The following is a 13106-nucleotide window of genomic DNA, read 5'->3' on the forward strand; positions in this document are numbered from 1 at the left end:
ACTCGAAGGCATTCCAAAATCTCGAATGCCTTCGCGGAGCTCCATTGACTTGATAGTATGTCAGCCAAATGCCATTGAATAGTTCGTGCAGCTGCACAAGGCGACATCCGACTCGAATGACACTCGGTTGGAAGGTATTTGAAACGCCCGTGTAGCAGAGATATTGCTAATCTCAGGCTCGTGATGCTTTCTTAGATAACAGCATGCGATCAGACGCGAAAGCAATTACATCTGCTATGACATATTTTGCAAGTATTTGCGAAAACAAACTAATTTTCACAATGTGCTGCAGCACCGATCGTCACTACCTGCAACACCCATCGTCACTATCATCATTTCCAAATAGCACCTCTTTTTGCCATGTGACAACGCAATGAAAGTGCCATTCGTTCATGGGGAGTGCGCTTCGTGAAAGTATCACTAAAGTTGCCGTGTGACAGGGGTATAAATCCCCCCACGCACGCGCACAAACACATTCAAACACGGAAAATGGTACGGTTTCAAAAATATCTTTGCCGTGTACGATCATACACAGTAAACCATTTTTGAAAAGTCACTAAATTGCGTTTGAAAACTATCAAAATGTAGCAGTTACAACTCAAACATGATGCCACTTCATTTTCAGAAATTATAACTTTTTATCGTCACGTGTATACAAGTACGCTGGACGAAGTTCCTACGGTAAACTCAGATTTCTAGATTTCCTGCAGCGCATACAGACCCCCCACCCCGGCGGCGCAACATGTAGGCTCTCAGCCCTGATTTCTCTTCACTGCTGCCGAAAAAAAAAAATCGACTACACGCCTTTCCGGGTGGACGGTCGCTTTTAGATAATGGGACTCTGTCAGCTAGGGGGATAGGGGAAATGAACAATAACGCCCCTGCACACTGCTTTGTTTTCTTTCTCCACATGGACTCAACAAACGCACTCGCGCAAGGCCTCGCGTATTTGTGTGTGTGTAGCTATTTTCGTCTTGTTATATGTCCGCAGCTGTATCCATGAGCAGGCAGAGAAAAAAAAAAGCTGCTGTGTTGGTACTATCATGTCAGCAGTTCGGATACTCGAGCCAGTACTAACGGCTTACTGTATTGCATTATGCCAAGTTTTCGATTAGCGTACCCTCCCAGCGGCCGCCAGGCGGAGCACGTTTTATGTTAGTGGTCCAACAGCGATACCAGACACTCACAGAGAAAAAGACGACGTACAAGGAGGCTCCTTCTGTGTGTCTCATCTTATTCTGTGTCAGTGTCTGGCAGGGCTGTTGTCCACTCAATCCTATATGTATCAACTCCAAGTAGCCCAATCTGCCGTTCTTCAGAAACGCGTTTGCAGGGTTGCCTGAACGCCCTTGAATGTTTTCTGCGAAAATGCATTTATAATTGTGGGTGCAGGTGGTCTACAGAGCAGTAACGGGCAGTGCTGGCTTCAATAGGCAGAAATGAAAGGGGTGAGTCATCTGTGGACACGCCTTCCCCGGTGCACTTTACAAGGCTACGCTGGCGAACCTGACCGCGTCTTGTCGCTCGAGTCTGTTGGCTGTCAGGACCACGCATGTAACTGCGAGCGCATAAAGGCTACTGGCAGTGTACGTTCCCCCCACCCCCCGCAGTTGTTGACGGAGCAAGCGTCGTTCCTGGAAAGAAACGCGGAACGCACCGCTTCACCATGACGGTGAGAGCAAGGGTTGGGTGCCGCGCTAAAGATTTTTATTACAAACCCCACTGCGCCCAGGGCGGGTGCGCCCTGACAAGTTGTACCCACTCCCCACAGCAGAGGCACACAGGTCTGTCTCCTCTTTCTAGCCTGGCCTTGGCTGCAGAAGAACCTTGGATTGGAACGGCCGCATGTCAATCGCCTTCGCAGAACATCAGCTTCGCAGAACTGTGAAACCCCCTCCCTATTGTAAACAGCGTGGCGTCAAAAAGTTGTGGCCCGGTTGGCAGAACTGACAACTTTTGGTTCTGAGCCGGTGTTGTTGGTCCCGAGGGCTCCTTCGCCGCCTTTTTACCCCGATTCGAGACGCCTCGCCGGCCCTCACAGGATAGAAGAGGGGAAACGCTTGCGCTGAATGACTTAGGCCGGGTGGCAGGAGCGCGCTCCGGGCGCCAGTGTATCCGGCCGGTGCCTCATAATAGACCTCTCCCTGATGTAAACAGTGTGACGTCAAAAAGGTGTGCCCCGATGGGCAAAATCGTCGAATTTCGGTTCTGAACCGGTTTTTCAGGTGCCGAGCACTCCCCCACCAGCTTTGATCCCTGATTCGAAACGCCTGGCAGCCTTCTTCTCCCAGTGTGAGCCTTCTCGGTACGGCGCATGTTTTGCCCTTCGGACCAGAAGCACGTGCGTTGATGACGTGTGTCTTGAAGGAAGCCAGTTTTCTTTGCACGTGTTGGCCTGCCTGCAAATCTGTATGCGCAGTCGCGTTTTTTTCTTTTTCAGGTGAGAAAAATGTAGAGCCTAAGATGTGTGTCCCAGAAAATAGTGAAAACATTTTTTTTTCTGTCAACTTGAAGGAGCGAAAATTGCTAATTGATCACGTGCACTCAGTGGAGCAGATTGTCAATGAAAACTACCTCCATGGGGAAGTGACAGAAAGTGTGTGTCCTGAGTGAATCAACTTGAAATTCGAGGCCAATACAATGGGGTTTTGTTACGTTTTGCGCTAATAATAATAAACACAATCTTTATGCGAACATAAAGTGCCTCTAAACAGATATGCGAAGCTGAAGAGATTACCGCGCATGCGGGAACACTTTATTTGCAGAGCCATCGCTATATGTGCTCATTCATGTGCAAGCAAACATTTTGACTTAGAAGTTACATTCAGCCAGAGCAATGCCTACTCCCGTAATATCTTAGAATGTCATGAAATATTGAGGAAAATAGATGTGTGTGTAAATGATGGCAGATTTTTTTCACGTTTCATGACCATGCACACAAAAGCAACCGCTGTGGCAAATGCTATTTCAAGGCCGGAATGCGAAGACAATGCAAGCATGCTGCTGCTGTATGCTTTTTTGTAAACAAGCATGAGGAACCGTCCTGAGCAAGAGGCTGAAGCGTTCGTCAGATCTGGTAAAATGTAGAGTTCCGGACCCTTCCAATTAGGGTTTTTTCATAACCACGCTAATGAAAATCTGGTCGTAAATGTTTATCAGGTAGACGAGCACCATTTTGAAAATATTTATGGTCTTTCTTCTAATTTGTGAATACGGATCGACACTAACGTCATATTATGTTCCCCGCTTTGTAAACCAGGTCAAAAAACAATTCGCGATGTAAAACCTGCTTCCCACATAACCTTGCTGAATTATCCTGAAGTCCTTGATGGTTTTGCTGAGAGAGCTTCGAAATCTGCTGAAAAATAGCTCTTAGACAAAATGTTTTCACCAATGTCATCCACAGACCACCCAGCCAAAGGACTTCATACCGGTTTCCAATAAATTTCACCAGAAGCTCTCGGCCCCTCGTGTTCACGGAACTATCCTGAGTAGTAGTAGTAAGTGGCTTTTATTGTAAATGAAAAAGAAGGTAAAAGGATTCTTGCCAGCGCCGGCATCTGCTATCATGTCTAGAAGCACCTGAGCTGGGGCTGGGGGATGGAAATGGAAAGCGAGATGACAGTGAAGGGGAAAACAAAGGGTAGAGAGAGAGGGAAAACCTTCCCTCCTGCTTGTATTTCCATTACGCGAGGCGATACAGCCAGTGGGAAGGACCGCGAAAGTTGCCGGCGACCTGACACGTGAGGCGCGCACTTCGGGAGAGGGCGACCGCGCTCTCTCTCTCTCTCTCACACACATACACTACGCTCGCCCGCTCCGCAAGCTCCCCTCTCACTCGCATACACCAAGCTGCCCCGCACGCCCGCAGCACAATTTTCTCCATTCTTGACCGGAGCGGAATTCCAGCCATGACTAACAATGAGGGACACCACCGCTTTTGAGCACCCGCGAGCAGATTGGCACTTGCGCTGGCACGTGGCAAGTGCCAGCGGTGCGAGCAGCAAGCCCACCATAGCAGACTTCCATATTTATGCAACTCACCTACTCCTATCTAGACACTACACGCGCAATCGTGCAGCGCCATGCGCAGCAAATGTCGCTGTACTATTGTGGAGCAGCTCTTCCGGAAACCGCCATTTACAAGAGCTAGTTTTGAATCATAATACCCTGTAGCCGAGACTGACAACTGATTGCATTTCTAACGATTTCGGTATCCGTGGTTTGCACACCGCTGAGGGAAAGTACTGGTATTTCATGCAGTGCAAACAATGGCAAGAGATGCTGGCATTGTTTTTGCTGCATTGCGCGCATGCATATCACCAGCTACGCTCCCATATACCTTTCAAGATGTTATCCGTGCATTCTTTTTTTCTTGCAGTGTGTGATTGACATATAATTTTGGGGGCATGCTTTGCCACTACAATGCTAGTGAAATCGCACTGTCCACACATGCACTTCGCCACTGGTAGAGGCAGAAGCAGAAGGCTTCATTCACTTCCATTGATGTGCATTTTCAAAAGACAAACGCATGTTCCTTATAAAAACAGGACCATTTTATTGCAACATCTGCTAAGCACGTTCAGATGCCTTGCACAACTCCCCCACACATCATGGTGGCAGCCTGCAAGCAAACAAGACCATACCAATGTCATATGTGAGTCTATTTTCAGGAAGTGACAGGAAATGTCAGTGCTCAAAAGTGGGTATTAGCTTGTTCTTTACTGCTCAACCATTGCAGTTACTTTCCATTGACTTAGTGTTTCAGTAACACACAAACACATATGTTTACCTCCCGTCATACAAAAATGTGAGGGCAGTAACGGAAAAGGAAAGAAAATATGTGCATAAACATAGCAAGTGGACTGAAAAGTCCTTACATACATCTAAGTAATTTGCTGCCACTGTAACAATGAGAGCAGATATGTTAGGATAAAAGCCTGCTGAGCACGATAGAAACATATTCTGCTTATGCCATACAGGGTGATACAAAGCTGCTGGAACAATGATACACTGCTTGTTTTGATGTCACCAGCAGTTCCGAAGAAAAAGCTTACCAGCAGAAGGCTGTATCCATTACACACAAGCAGAAAAATGTGAGCTGTGAGGTTGAATATCCCTTGAAAGTGTATATTGATACTGTGCTTCCAAGGAAAGTGAACGCCACAAGCGGGCTAGTAGCAAAAGAAAAGACGCAGCTATAGAACAGAAGAAAGGAGCAGGCATAAGAAGTACAGCATGTCCAACTAAGCTATACTTGGGAAAAAGAAACAACTCAACAGTGACGTTGCAACGGACATATAAAAGCCCCACATTTTTGAAAATATAAAGCGGAAAGAAATGAAAACACACTGTTTCATGTTTCATATAGCAGGGATCTCAACGGTTACATTTGAAAATCAATTACAAGCATATTTAGAGTGCATTCATCCACAAATGTGCTTCAGCGCCTTTTCAGCTAAGGAAAACACCCAACTCAACGAGGGCTGTGTAGCTTTCAAGCATTTGTATGAAACAAGTGATAAGTTTATAGCAAAAATACCCTCTATAATGATTTTACCTCACATATACTCACCTACGAGGCCATAACAGGAGGGGGAAAGAAAAACTATATTGTTGCAAAAGAGCAAACGACTAGGCGCCTTACGAAATGTCACAGTGCCGTGACACTGGTAATCTTGCACACGCGTTCATGAAAAACCGCACTCGATAACACACACTACGAGGTAGCTCACGCACGCGACACAGGTACAGTTGGGACTTCAATGCACATACTAATAACAAAATTGCGGTCCGAATGGCTCACCTGCGTTTGGCCCTGACATCAGCCATGCGCGTACGAAGCTTTGTGATCGTCGACCTTTTGCGTTGAAGGTATCGCCGCCGATTCCCCATTTGACACTTTTACACACAAAAAAACTGGCAAGATAACGTGATAAAAAACGGCGCTGCACATAAATACAAAAACACAGTAAAAAAAAACACCAACAAGCAAAACAGCACGATACACCGATGACAGCCTGCGGAGCAGCCGAAGAAGCGACCGAAAGGCAGGACAGGCTTCAGCGTAGTCAGTCGTCCGTACCGGTACAGAGTACCGGGGCGAGAGTTGCGGGCGTCACACAAACAGGGGAGGCGCTGCGCACACGTTTCAGTAAACCCCAATAGTTACTGTCTCGTACGTCTTGCTTCAAAATGTTTGACAGCGCCACTGTCGTTGACCGGCGGAACTCCATTGTTGAGTCAAAACGCCCGCGAGATTCAAATGCAGCAGCCCCGTCGACCAACAAACGGGGCGAGTGCGAGCTAACATGAGTCGTTTATCATACCCAAATTTACATCACTGGTAGTTTAAGACCAGGGACTTCAGTTCCTGTCAAAAAAGCCTGGAATATAACAGTGATCTTTCGCGCTGGATGTATTTTGCGGAGGTTACGGCGCACCAAAAAATAGCGCAATTGAATGGCGCAGTAATACCGTTCTGTTTGTCATAGCGAAATTCGGACTTGAGCAGGTCCTTGAATATTTCCTAAATATTTCGCGTGCAAAATTTGTTCCCTATACGACGTTTACTTCCTTCTAAAACTCAGATCAAAAAAGCGCAATTTCTAGGTTACGACCAACTTTGAACAATGAAAACTAAAAAATTATGACATGTAGCTCAATGAAATTTTCAAGAATTAACAACATGGGTACTATCTACAATCCTGCTAAATATGTTTGTGATTTATGAACTGGACTAGGAGTTATTAATGCGCCATTCTTTTAAATTTCACACTTTTTTATGGCACCAGTTCTAAATAACCACCCAATATAACTCAATAAATTGCCTGTAAGGTCCTCGAGTCACACTTAATCTAAAAGCTGCAGAAGCAGTTTTCTTTTCGGAGCAGTAGTTTTCGTCAACAGCAAATCCAACGCAGGCAAGTCGAGCAAAAATATTGTTTTATGCCCCTCGCTCTTTTGCTCACTGCTATCATACTAACGTGAATAGCTTTTAGCGACACATACCATCGCAAAGAAGATACAATTATCTTTACAATGCGCTCAATATCATTTTTCTAGCGCAAATGGATGAGCCACACCGCTCACACAAACATGACGAAAAACGGCTGCTGACCGCCGCTAGCGTGGTACCGCCGCCTTAAAACTGGAGCCACCTTGCCGTTGAATCGATCACTGCCGTTAGCATCCTAGCAAAATCTTTTTTTAAAGCTACAAGTCTCTTAGCAGTTCAGTGCATATGAATCGACTTGAAACTGTTCCCGATGTTCTTCATTTGGCACTACAATATTGCCGTGTGCAAAAAGGTGCAAGGTCTGCTCACTAGGGAAACGAAAACAGTTATTTCCCCAGCTCTCTGCTTAACAAACTTTTGAAGTTAAACATTCTTCTTAAAGGCTAAAAGAAAACAATAAATAAAAAGATTGGTAAAAGTTTATTAGAAACAACATACCCTGTTAATATTTTGCTCTTTAGATGTATTTTTACTAAACGTTAGTAATTAACACAATTTCCAGAAACCGGTCCGAAAGAGCACCTCGATGCGGGCGTGCTTTAAGTGAAACAGATCAAAAAAAGTTGCTAGCAGTTTATCATTGCGAAACACAGAATACTGAGCCAAAGCTCGTTTTTGCTGACGGACACCAAAGCCACGACGATGAAACCGAGATTTAGGTGTCCATTGACCCAAGGAGCCAGTTGTAGGCCCTTCCTTTCGTCAAAATAAACGAACTCTACAACGTTGTCAACGCCAACGCCAATGAACGCTGGCGGCCCGCGTGTTTTGTTTCGTTTGACTTTAAAAGGAAGTGGCGCAATAACTGTCATATTTCGTTGGACAACCGAAGCGCGCCGTAAGGTAAGGAATGAAAGAGAGCGAGAGAAGATATGTCACGTGGTTGCCACACCGCTAGTAAACTTGAAGGTCAAATTGGGGCGCCGATGACCTTGGCTTGAATAGGCCAGTAAAAAGAGAGACAGGGAGAATAAACATTATTACAGTCTTTGAAGAGGAAGGCTCCCTTCTAGCATCGGTGGGCGACTGTCGCTTGATGGCCTTATATCTCTTTTGCAACTTTTGTTGCAACAGATCCGAGCTACACAGCGTGGTCTTCCACGGCTCTTCTGTGGTTATTGGGCTGAAAGGGTTCTTACTGCAGGCCCACGTTATGTGGCTGCGCTTTTGCAGCCTGAAGAGCATATATCTGGATGAATTTTGGCTGGTATTGCAGGGCATGGGAATGTGTGTGTTTGGAGCTGGCTGAGAGTGGTTGCTTGCTCTTGCGTGAGTATGGGTTTGGGAGGGGGATCTTTCATTCTGCTCCTTTGATAGAAAGTCGTGCTTTCACGAAAGGTGGCCAGATCAGCGAGGGACCATCTACTCACTTTTAGGCCAGTAAAACTTTCGCTTTAGAAAGCCTCTCTACAGGAGCACATGACACGTTGGCGGGTTTTTTTATGAAGGTGGGTAATGGTGGAGCACTGCGACGTCGACTTTAGAATACTCGAGGTATGCACCGTTTCCACTGTTCCCAACAGGTGGCGCCACCAGGACACGGGGCATCATTTCTGGACTTCGGAGCCGTCGTCCGCAGTATTAGTGTGTAGTGCGAACCTCTACTCCGCAGCATGTATGCGAATGTCAAGTGTGTTCATGCCGCTGCTTTGGCACGGACGCTAGCCTATTTTGAAAATCCTCATGTGGTTGATTGCTGTTGATTGCCGGCCCAATGGCTAAGCTGTTTGTATTTTGTAGCACAAGCTGCCTTTTTCTGAGTACTGTCTTGCACGTTCATGTGGTTTCTGTGAGAACAGAGCGTCTATGACTTGTTGTACTCAACAAAAAATGATATAGATATCACAAACTCCACGCGCCATCTTACTTCAGCGCTGAAAGTAGCTGCTCAAATCTTAAAATGAGCTGATGATCTTCATAGCAGTAATATATTCCGCCATTGTTTTGGTGCCTCGTTATTGTATCAGTTTCTAAAAGATGTCTTGTTACTACTACTGTTAAGCGCGTCGTAATGAAGCAATTGAGTAGAGATGGTAGGCCAGTACGCGCATGTATGCAACCTTGCTTGATGAATTTGGAAGACATGAACTGGTACAATACGTCCAATAATCGCTGCTTTTGTGGGACAGTGGTGAAACGTCTCATCATAGGATTCTGCGTAATAAAGCTGGCTCCAGCGAGTCCTGAGCTCCACTGCAGTTGCAGTCAGTCTGGTAGTTTTCATCCATGTTCTTGAATAAATCACTAGTAAGTTCAATTAGTTGTGTATCACAGGAAAACCCTTTTCTGAAACCGTGCTGGCTTGGGAAAAAGAAATCGTTGTTCTCCAGATGGCTCGAGATGTTAGATGCAATGATGTGTTCAACTAACTTACATGGAATACTCGTTAGTGATATGGGGTGGTAGTTACTAACTGTGTTTTTGTCGCCAGATTTGTAAACAGGGATTATTTTGCCAATCTTCCAGTCATAAGGAATTTCGCCAGTTGCTAAACATTGCTTGAAAATATGACAGAGAATGATACTAGAAGGATGTATGGTGTGTTTGACAATTTTTGTATTTATTCCGTCTACCGCTGAGGAAGTTGATACCTTAGACTGTTAATTAGAGATTAATTAGAGAACGCCTTCTGCTGTTCTATCTATTGTAGTCATGAATGGGTAATTGAGTTCTTGTGGTTGAGGTAGGCTGGAATAGTCTTCGGTAGTGAATACTGACGTGAAGTAGTCATTAAACGTGGCTGAACTGTTCTCTTCAGGTATTGGACATTTGTTTTCATCAAGCAGTGAAATGGTGTCCGACGTGCGTACGGGGAAATTGTATTCCAAAATTTTTCGGGGTTATTTTTTATGAGTGTCACAAAATTCAGCGCAATTTTGGGAACAAAGAAGCAAAAACAGCGCCGCGCGGACGCGTCTCGCCGGCGCGAGCCAAACGGGAGAGAAGGAAAACCTCCGCTGGGCGCGTGGCTCTCTCTACCCTCCACCACCGCTCACCGCCACGGCGTGCGCCGAAGGAATGAGTCATCCACGCCGATTTCTCTAGAACGTGCGAGTCGTTTCTACTATTAACCGGGGGAAGAGGGGGAAGCCTTGCGTGCGCTAAGACATGTCCCCCTCCTCTGCACTCGGACGTCGGCTACGCCGCCACGACGGCGCCACGCTAGAACACGCTGGAACCTTCGCGAAACGACTCCTGACTTTAACCAATGAGGACGCGCGGCCGGCGAGAGAAAGGAAGGGAACCTGCACGGGAGATGCTGCGTGTATGTGCGCGCCTACTCTGGCGCGTAGAACAAACAGACGTGCAAGCGCGGCTATAAAAGAAGGACGTTGACCGTTGTCAAGTCAGTCCGGACCGCCGTTTAAGCTTCATCGAAGCGCGCCCGTTCGACTCCCGAGAAAACACCACTCGGCCAGCATCGGACCAACGAGGCAACGTTCGCCAGTCTGCGGGACGGCATCGTCGTGGAACTCTGGTCGGCGGACTGCCGCAGTGCCCGGTGAAGAAATTATGTTTTGTTTGTTTACCTCTCTCGTGTGTTAGTGCACTTTAGGTGCAATATTGCCATTGTATTGTATTCTCTCTCAAGTTTAACTTTGCACGAGTTGTATTGTTCTTTTAATCACTTTGTATGTGTTTGTACTAGTGATTGTGAAATCCTCTGTATCGTTTCTTGGCTGTATAAACTTTGTTTTGTTTTGTGAACCTTTGGCTCCGACCCATTCTCTGGCTTGCGACCAGCGAAAGCTGGGCACCGAACGCCCAAAAACCTCTTGTCACTTGGTAGCTGGTCTCCGCTGAGTTTGCCACGCTGAGTCGAGGGCATCTCCTTTGAGTCCGAGACCGCTGCCCCCACACGCTCTAAGGGTGTCTGGGAACTTCCCACTTAAAAGTGCGCGAAGTCTGGGTGACAATGAGCGATTGAAGGTCCTGTGATAAAAATTTGTTTGTCCTTCCGGATGGCATGACAGTATGATACTTCACACAGTCTGCGTTCAGCATGCGCAGAATCAGTGCGTAATCGTTTCACGGCTCTGAAAAGGCGTTTTTTCTTGTTTTTCAATGCTCGTAAGGAATTGTTATACCAAGGTTTAGATATGTTGACCCTTAAGGTTATTCTCGGAATGTGTTTGCGCACCAGTTTCGCTATTTTTTCTTGGTACAATGTCCAGTTTTCGTTAAGAGACCGGGATGAAAAATCACGAACAAAAAATTCGGAGAAACGCTCGAGACAACGATTAATAGCGTCAAAGTCAGCCTTCCTGTAATTTAGTATATGTTTTGGTTGGATGCGGCGTGATTAATAAGGGGCATTAATCGATAACTGAAGAAGCTGATGATCACTGAACCCTTCATTATAAGATATATCGCTAACCCTCTCTGGAGCAGATGATAGAATAAGGTATAAAATATTAGTATCGCGTGTTGGAGCGTTGACTAGTTCGGGAAAAAAAAGGCGAGTGTTAGCTGAGTGTTACTCAGCTTTCCGTGCTTCGAACGATGCCCAGCCCATATCCCCTTGTACTGCCTCGTTTGTAGTTTTGGCGTGGGCACCTAGTTCTAATCTTCCAACAGCTCTCTGATTTACGTCTAATCTCGACTGAACTTCTGCCCTTATGCACAGAACCGCATTGCCGAAAGTGAGCCCTGGCACCATTATTCCTTTCCAAATACCTCTCAGCACCTCATATTTGTTGTACCCTCATAATGCCCTATGTTTCATTATCTCGGCGTCTCCTCGGCCTTTTGCCCTAACGAGGTCTTTTTGCGGACCAACGAGGCAGCGTACGGCAGTCTGCGGGACGGCACCGTCGTGAACGTTTTATTTTATTATTTATTCAGCGGACTGCACACTGTGCTTTGGCTGTCTGTCTGCTTCCTCTTCTTTCGAGATTTTTTTTACTGCTCTGTTTTTGCTCTTTAATATTTTTTACTTCTTCTTTGGAACATTTCCTTCTCTTTATTTACATTGAATTGGCGTTAACCCTGGCAAAGGTTTTCTGGTCCGAGCACCCTCTTTCTTTCATTTATGTTTTTTTAACTTTTCCCGACAGGAACAACATAAAGGGCTGGCTACATAGGACCAGCAGGGGACCCCCTAGCCTGCATGCATAAAAACGATAGAGGGTGTTTTCCTCGTTCCCTTGTGCGACCCAGGTGGGCAGTAATGGGCTACTCAGAGGGGACCTCTAGAAGGGTTAAGGGGCAGCGCAGCGGGGACCCACATGGCTACCCCATGCCAGGCTCACGTAGGCTAGGCCATGCGAGGCCCACGTGGGCTAGCCGATGCCGGGCCCACAAGAGCTTGTTCATGCCAGGACCACAGGCAAAGCCATGCATTTTCGCTTCTCAACCGGTTTTTCTTGGAACAAGCACTCCCCGCCCCATTTCTTCTCCCGCTTAGAGACGCCAACTCCTAGGCGACGCATTCATTCTTCTTCATATTATATTCCGCTTGGTGCACGCTATCTTTTGCCCATCGCACTAGAAACACTTAGCTCTGATGCAGACCGGGAGAGGTCTATTGGACAGTCGCAGGTATTAGATACTTTTAGTATAGCGTATGAGCGCTTACGTACGTTATACGCAAGCATTTAGCGGGACGTTACTGTGGAAGTCGTAAGAGCACATTTAGTTTAACGTACAACAACCCGAACGCAACGATAGCCAAGGCCGCAGTGGCGCCATATCGTATTAAAATGTAAAAACATTTTTTCTCATATTTTTAGCGCTTAGGCTAGGCATTGACCAAGCTTATCCAAGTCTTATCACGTAGATAGCCGGTTGCATGGCGTCCCCAAGTGAGTCGTGCTACAAGCACTGCGACGATGTCAGCCCCAACACGTGCTACGAGCACTGCGACGGGCAAGCCATGACCGACTGTGGGCGAGCTGACCGCCGAAACGGCTACTTTTGGCAAGGCTACGACTGTTTCGTTAGGGTTAGGAACTGCGGAATCGCTGCACAGAATACAAAGTAGCGCAAATTTCTCACTCCTTCGGCTGCTGTCGGCGAGAGGAGGCAGAGCGAGTATCACATGATCTATTTAAGGGCAACGATATGCTTGAAAACCCGATAACATTGA

At 46.5% G+C, this 13106-nt stretch overlaps 1 long non-coding RNA gene across 1 annotated transcript; it reads right to left on the reverse strand.

Moving 5' to 3' along the window:
* Nucleotides 1-4534: 4534 nt before the first annotated feature.
* Nucleotides 4535-6046, reverse strand: LOC149360622 (uncharacterized). The gene is made up of 2 exons (XR_016288857.1): nt 5807-6046; nt 4535-4624 (listed from the first exon to the last, which is right to left on the reverse strand). It is a non-coding gene; the product is annotated as an uncharacterized LOC149360622 (long non-coding RNA).
* Nucleotides 6047-13106: the final 7060 nt, after the last annotated feature.

This window comes from Amblyomma mixtum, chromosome 2 (genome assembly GCF_055824585.1).
Source record: "Amblyomma mixtum isolate Tamu chromosome 2, ASM5582458v1, whole genome shotgun sequence".
Lineage (NCBI taxonomy): Eukaryota > Metazoa > Arthropoda > Arachnida > Ixodida > Ixodidae > Amblyomma > Amblyomma mixtum.